We start from the raw sequence: 8,524 nt of genomic DNA on the forward strand, positions 1-8,524 counted from the left end.
ACAGACTGACCGGCAGACGCACCAACCCCCCCCTGTTTTCCGGGGTCGGCCTCCTACTTGCCCGAGGCTTGTGGCCTTGGTGCAGGAGTTGGAGTGAGCCATGGGTGCTGCTGCATGTTGGAGGAGGGTTGGAAGGGGCGACCCATGATGGTGGCCTGACTGCTGGGCGCCTGTGGGGTTCCCTCAGGGGATGACTCAAAGGTCATATCTTGGCCCATCATTATTTCCTGCCCAATCACAATATTGTCATCTTCATCCCCCTCATCCTCCTCCCACTCAACATCCAAATTAGGGGAGTTGTGGGCACTCCCCTCCCATGGCGAATCCTGCCCTTCTTGGGACTCTGCATCAGCCTGTCTTGGGGGTGGTGCAGCAGCCTGCCCTGATGGGCCAGCAACCTCCTGGGCTGATGGGGCTGCCACCTCCTGGGCTGATGGGGCTGCCACCTCCTGGGCTGATGGGGCTGCCACCTCCTGGGCTGATGGGGCTGCCACCTCCTGGGCTGATGGGGCTGCCACCTCCTGGGCTGATGGGGCTGCCACCTCCTGGGCTGATGGGGCTGCCACCTCCTGGGCTGATGGGGCTGCCACCTCCTGGGCTGATGGGGCTGCCACCTCCTGGGCTGATGGGGCTGCCACCTCCTGGGCTGATGGGGCTGCCACCTCCTGGGCTGATGGGGCTGCAACCTCCTGGCCATCTGGGGAGGACACAAAACAATCACAGGTTGTTGGATCCACACACTTGGCACATCTTCCCTTCCCCCACCCACACATGCTAATCACCAGATAGAAATTCAAAAAAATTACCTGTCCTCATAAGAGGATCATTGTCAAAGCCAGGCAGGCCCACCACCTGCTGTGGGTGGAAACACTGGGCCACTGCCCATTCCTCCTCACTCATCCTGACTGGGCAGGGTCCCCCTCCTCCAGTGCCCCTGGTATGGGCATGCAGCGTTGCCAGCTTTTTCCGGGACATGCTCCTCAAGTCATTAATTTTTTTTTTGAACTCCAGCGATGGTCCTGGTCTCCCCCCCCCCCCCCCCCCGCCGCATTGATCCGATCGGTGATCTTTTGAAGGATCTCCTTCCTCCTGGCCGGGGTGGTGTTGTGGCTCTCAGGGCCATGGAGAAATCGCCCAAATTTAATGACGCCCTGAGCAAGTATATGCTTCTCTGCCAGGGTAAAATTAAGCTTCCTGCGCTTGGGAGCCATGACAGACAACACCCAGCAACAGGGAACTCACCCAAAAAAAAAAAAAAAAAACAATACACACACACAACAAAGAAAATACAAACAAGCAAAAATAAAAAATATACAGACAGCTACTATAAATTCAATAACAAACAGGCAAAAAAGGAAAACAAAAAACAATCACACACCAAAAAAAAAACCACTTATCAAAAACAAACAGGCAAACAATCAAAACAAAGAACAAATTAGCAAAAACAAACACCAACTATACCCTCCAACTCCACAAACACTTTTCTCACAAACAAATCTTACCAACAAACACTGACAAACGTTCAAAGCAGAAGCAACTTGCTTTAGGAAGGGAACACAGGGAAATACTTTTGCAATAGAAGTCTGTTTGACTGGGGCTATTTAGACACAGGGCGATCCTCAAACTAAGTACGCTTGGCCTTTTACCTATCTCACTGATTGCGCTGACCAAAGTTCTGCACATGCGCAGTGAGGTCCAGAGTCGTGCGCGCATGCGCAGTACGGCCGGCACTTCATTTGCATGGGGTCACGGCTCATTACAATGAAGCACGCCCACTTCATTCCCACTTGCCATAACCACGCCTTACGCATTTAAACTTAAGTTAAGGATGGCGCAATTTTGTGCGCAAATGCACTGAGAATACGGTACTTACGACACCAACTTAGGGCGCCGTAACTTAAATGACATAAGTTAGATAATCCTAAATTTACACATGTTTTTGAGAATTTGGCCCAGAGAGGGTCAACGGATGATCAACAGCCATGGAAACGGATCACAAGAAAAAATAAATAATGATTAATTTTATAAGCAGTGTCAAAGATAAGGGAGGATGGGGGAGCCAGGTGGTGGGGGGGGGGGGAGAGGTGTGTAGTGGATCAGTCGGCTTAGAGAAATGAAGATATTAAAGAAAAGAGGAGACGGGGGCACAGGAACCTCCTTAACCACTTGCCCACCAGGTGAATTCTGGCACTTCTCTCCTTCATGTGAAAATCACAATTTTTTTGCTAGAAAATTAATCAGAACCCCCAAACATTATATATTTTTTTTTAGCAGACATCCTAGGGAATAAAATGGCAGTCATTGCAATACTTTTTGTCACACCGTATTTGCGCAGCGGTCTTACAAGCGCACTTTTTTTGGATAAAAATCACTTTTTTGAATTAAAAAATAAAACAATACATTTTGCCCAATTTTTTTATATATTGTGAAAGATAATGTTACGCCGAGTAAAATGATACCCAACATGTCACGCTTAAAAATTGCGCCCGCTCGTGGCATGGCGTCAAACTTTTACCCTTAAAAATCTCGATAGGCGACGTTTAAAAAATTCTACAGGTTGCATTTTTTGAGTTGCAGAGTAGGTCTAGGGCTAGAATTATTGCTCTCACTCTAACGATCGCGGCGATACCTCACTTGTGTGGTTTGAATACCGTTTTCATATGCGGGCGCTACTCGCGTATGCGTTTACTTCTGCGCGCGAGCTCGTCGGGACGGGGCGCTTTAAAAAATTTTTTTTTGGTTTTCTTATTTATTTTTATTTAGTTTTATAATTTTTTACACTGAAAAAAAAAAAAAAATTGATCACTTTTATTCCTATTACAAGGAATGTAAACATCCCTTGTAATAGAAAAAAGCATGACAGGTCCTCTTAAATATGAGATCTGGGGTCAAAAAGACCTCAGATCTCATAATTAGACTTAAATGCAAAAAATAAAAATAAAAAAAAAAAAGTCATTTTTTCAAATGACAAAAAAAAAAATGTTTCTTTAAGAGGCTGGGCGGGACTGACGTTTTGACGTCACTTCCGCCCAGCAGAGCTATGAGGACGGGTGAAGGAGATTTCTCCTTCAGTCCCGTCCCCGCTCAGCTGCCGGACACATCCGATCCCCTCCGCCGCTACCGACGGCTCCGGTAAGCGGCGGAGGGCGCGGGAGAGCAGCGGGAGGGGCCCTCTCCTGCCACCGATAACGGCGATCTCGCGGCGAATCCGCCGCGGAGACCGCCGTTATCGTGTACACCACCGCCCCCTGAAAAGATGAATATCTCGGTTGTGGCAGCAGCTGCTGCCGTTATCGAGATATTCAACTTTAAAAAGAGGACGTCTTTTTGACATGGGGCGGTGGTCAAGAGGTTAAAGGAGGGCAATGGCTCGCAAACTTACCTACCCAGAGCTCAACCTCGAGGGGGGAGAACTGTAGGGCCCCATGGGAGACGGGATACGGATCTATAGACCTAGGGAAAGGTCAATAGCCCCCAATACAGAGGGGAGAGTGGAGGGGGGAAGGAGGGAGGACGGGATGGGAGGGGACTGAGGGAGGAGGGGGAAGGAGGGTGTGGAGGGAGAGGGAGGGGAAGGGGAGGTGGTAGGGAGGGAGGGGGAGGGAGAGGGGGGAGGTGGTAGGGAGGGAGGGGGAGGTGGTAGGGAGGGAGGGGGAGGTGGTAGGGAGGGAGGGGAGGGGGAGGTGGTAGGGAGGGAGGGGAGGGGGAGGGAGGGGAGGGGGAGGGAGGGGAGGGAGGGGAGGGGGAGGGAGGGGAGGAGGGGGAGGGAGGGAGGAGGGGGAGGGAGGGAGAGGGGGAGGGAGGGAGAGGGGGGAGGGACAGGGGGAGGGAGAGGGGGGAGGGAGAGGGGGGAGGGAGAGGGGGGAGGGAGAGGTGGTAGGGAGGGAAGTAAAGGGGCCAGTGATTTTGTAACAACATATTATAATTTTATAGTACCTGATGCCAAAAATTAATATAATATCATATAATGTACGGGGGATAAATGTGCCAATTAAAAGAGATAATATAATGAGAGAACTAATATTTTTGAAAGCAGATGTAGTTTTTTTACAGGAGACTCACCTGACTGGTGAGGCCAAGAGTAGGGTCCGTTCAGATGAGTTTCCTGTATGGTTTTATGCGGACTCTCCCATCAGTCGTGCCAAAGGTGTGGCTATAGGAATCTCCAGAAACGTTAGGTTTGTACTGGAGAAAATGAAGATAGATTCAGAAGGACGTTTCCTTTTTTTAAAGGGGGAAGCTGAATGGGGTAAAGATGTCTTTGGCGAACGTGTATGGACCAAATAAAAAAAGTCAGTAAAGTACCAGATAGGAATAGTTGACGAGTTTATGGACTTTAAGATAGGGGATGCTATTTTGGGAGGAGATTTTAACACATGTCTGGACCCCAAATTAGATAGTACGTCACATGCACAGGGCACCGGAATTGGGGAGAGGAAAATCTTAAAAAGGAAACTGCACCAAAATCAACTTGTAGATGTTTGGAGATCCCAACATATAAGACAAAAAGATTATACATTCCGCTCCCCTGTGCATGGGACGTATACAAGGATAGATTATTTTTTAATAGAACATAAATTATTGGAAGTAGCTGAAGAAACAAAGATAGGTATTACAACTTTTTCCGATCATGCACCAATTATATTACAACTGACAATAGGAGAGAGGGTATCTGGGAAAAGGAACTGGAGACTAAATGAAGAACTATTAATGGATAAAGATATAGAGAGGAGATTAAGGAAAGAAATTGAACAGTTTTTCTTAGAGAATAATACGGAAGGAATGTCTGAAGCAATAGTGTGGGAAACTCATAAAGCATTTATTAGGGGAATTCTGATCAAAGAGGGAACGAATAAAAAATAAAAAAAAACAATGAAAAAAAAGTAAGATTAGTAAAAGAAATCTTAGATCTTGAACAACTAGATAAAGAGATGGGACAGAGGGAAATTCTCCTAAACCTCAACATTAAAAGAGATGAAATAAAGGGACTAATTGAACAGGAAACTCAAATAGCCTTAAATTTGGTTAAGAAAGAAAAGTATATATGGGGTAATAAGACTGGGAAATATTTGGCAAATTTGGTTAAGAAAAAAAAAATAGCTAATTACATAGAAAAAATACAAACAAATACGGGAGAGACAAGATACAAAACATTAGACATAGTCAAAAGTTTCCTAAAATTTTATGAGAAACGTTATTCAATTAATATGAAAGGTACTAAGGAAGAGCATATAATAAAAAAGGAACAAATTAAAACATTCCTAAGAAAAGCTGATTTAAACAAGATTTCAGAGGACAGATATAAGGATCTTGAAAACCCTATAAGAGGAGGAAATAAGTAAAGTTATTCGAGAGCTATCAAATGGGAAAAGTCCTGGCCCCGATGGTCTGACCAGTTTGTATTATAAAAAATTCTCAGACATATTAACCCCAAAACTATGCTCTTACTTTAATGGGATTGGTGAAAAATGGGAGATGAGGAAAGAGGCGCTTGAAGCAATATCAGTAATCCCCACAGAAGACAAGGACGAATCTTTATGCTCTAGCTACAGACCGATCTCCCTCCTTAACACCGACTAGGATGGAAAAAGTGATGCAGGACTTGGTACACACGGACCAAGTAGGGTTCATTACCGGTCGGGAAGGAAGGGATAATGGGATCGAAACCCTATTGGTGATAGAACAGATTAGAAAAAGTGGAGCCCCGGGACTACTCCTATCTATAGATGCCGAAAAGGCTTTTGATAGGGTAGAATGGGGCTTCATGCAACATACTTTAGAATCAATGGGCTTCGGCCATAGAATGAGAGGCTGGGTAAGATCTTTATATAATAGACCCACAGCGAGAGTTAAAGTTAATGGGACTATATCAGAATTATTTGAAATGAAAAATGGTACCCGACAGGGATGCCCTTTGTCCCCAATGTTATTTACGTTGGCATTAGAACCCTTGCTAAGAGCCATAAGGCAAAAGGTGGACATTAAGGGGTTAACAGTAGGGGGTGAGGAATACAAAATTGCTGCTTACGCAGATGATATATTGTTTTACGTAATGTATCCCAGGACAACGTTACCTAAACTTATGGAAACAATTAAAGAGTATGGCAAAATATCAAATGTTAAGATAAACCCCACTAAATCTGAAATATTGGGCATTAACATCTCAAAAAAAGACAGAAGCGCCTTACAAGAAGTCTTTAAGTTTGCTTGGAAAAATGAATTAAAATACTTGGGAATCAAATTAGCAGTCTCCATAGAAAACCTATATAAGATAAACTTTCTGACATTGTTAAGTGAGATAAAAACGGAATTAAATAGAATCGCACCAGGGCAGCTGTCCTGGAGTGGAAGAATAAACATCTATAAAATGATTATCTTACCGAAGATACTATATAAAATGCAGATGCTCCCAATACCTATTCCTCAAGTCTATTTTAAATAATTAAAATCAATGTTCGTAAAGTTTATCTGGAGAGGGAAAAAAATCATGCGTTAAATTTAATACACTGATTAAAGATAAATCACAAGGAGGGTTAGGGGCACCGGATTTAAGTAAATATCATAGCGCGATAGTAATTTCACGTCTTATAGATTGGGTTAAAAATAACACAGAAAAAAGATGGGTACATCTAGAAATCACGATGAGTAAATTAGTATTAGGAACATTTATTTGGGTTCCGGCACAGTATAGGGGAAATAATGCAGAAATTCACTATATTACGAGCTATGCTTTAAATCTCTGGGATCAATTGCATTAAAAAAAAATGGGATTACAATTCTCCTTTAAATCCTTTAACGGACACAAGATATTTCCCACCGGGGGAAAAAAACAGGTTTGGGAAATGGATATTACAAGAAAATATAAAATTAAAAGATGTCATGAAGTTTAATAGGCTTTTAACAATGCAGGAACTAAAAAATAAAAAGGAAATGATACATATTAACGAATGGCGGTATACACAGCTGAAACATTTTTTCGACAGTCTTCCCCCAACCAATTAGAGCAGAGACAAATCTTCTTCCCCTCGAAAAATTATGCAAAGGAAAAATTGAAAAGGGCATAATTTCTAAAATATATCAGATATTAACTACTTGCCGACCGCCCACCGCCGTTATACGTCATCACTTTAGAGATGAATATCTCGGTAACGGTAGCAGCTGCTGCCACAATCGAGATATTCATCTCTTCTGTGGGCGGCCGTGTTAACGATAATGGCGGTCTCCGCGGCGAGATCGCCGTTATCGGTGGCGGGAGAGGGCCCCCCCCCTCCCGCCGCTGTTCCGCGCCCTCCGCCACTTACCGGAGCCGTCGGTAGCGGCGGAGGAGATCGCGACCATCCGGCAGCTGAGCGGGGACGAGACTGAAGGAAAAATCTCCTTCGCCCGTCCCCATAGCTCCGCTGGGCGGAAGTGACGTCAAAACGTCAGTCCCGCCCAGCGTCTTAAAGAAACATTTTTTTTTTTGTCATTTGAAAAAATGACATTTCCAAATTTTTTTTTTTTTTTTTGCATTTAAGCCTAAATATGAGATCTGAGGTCTTTTTGACCCCAGATCTCATATTTAAGAGGACCTGTCATGCTTTTTTCTATTACAAGGGATGTTTACATTCCTTGTAATAGGAATAAAAGTGATAATTTTTTTTTTTTTTTTTTCAGTGTTAAAAATTGTAAAATAAATAAAAATAAATGCGAAAAGCAAAAAAAAATTTTTTTAAAGCGCCCCGCCCCGACGAGCTCGCGCGTAGAAGCGAACGTATATGCGAGTAGCGCCGACATATGAAAACGGTATTCAAACCACACAAGTGAGGTATCGCTGCGATCGTTAGAGCGAGAGCAATAATTTTAGGCCTACTCTGTAACTCAAAAAATGCAACCTGTAGAATTTTTTAAACGTCGCCTATCAAGATTTTTAAGGGTAAAAGTTTGACGCCATGCCACGAGCGGGCGAAATTTTTAAGCGTGACATGCTGGGTATCATTTTACTCGGCGTAACATTATCTTTCACAATATATAAAAAAATTGGGCCAAATTTATTGTTGTCTTATTTTTTCATTTAAAAAAGTGAATTTTTTCGAAAAAAGTGCGCTTGTAAGACCGCTGCGCAAATACGGTGTGACAAAAAGTATTGCAATGACTTCCATTTTATTCTCTAGGGTGTTAGAAAAAAAAATATATAATGTTTGGGGGTTTTAAGTAATTTTCTAGCAAAAAAAAATGGTTTTGTCTCGTAAACACCGACTCTGAAAAACAGGCCCGGGGCTAAAGTGGTTAAATGACACTAGAACACAGAATACTTTACCATTTATCGAGAGATGGGAAGAGGAACTGGGCTCGCGGTTGAACGAACTTGAGATTAACCAAATAATAACAAGGGTCCATGAAACTTCAATAAATAATGACACTAGAGAACTAAACTACAAATGTTTGGTTAGATGGTATCTTACGCCGGATAAATTATATAAATTCTCAGGCTCTGCTTCACAGCAATGCTGCAGGGATTGCGGTGAAGTGGGCTCTATGGCCC

The sequence above is a fragment of the Rana temporaria genome, chromosome 1 (genome assembly GCF_905171775.1).
Source record: "Rana temporaria chromosome 1, aRanTem1.1, whole genome shotgun sequence".
NCBI lineage: Eukaryota > Metazoa > Chordata > Amphibia > Anura > Ranidae > Rana > Rana temporaria.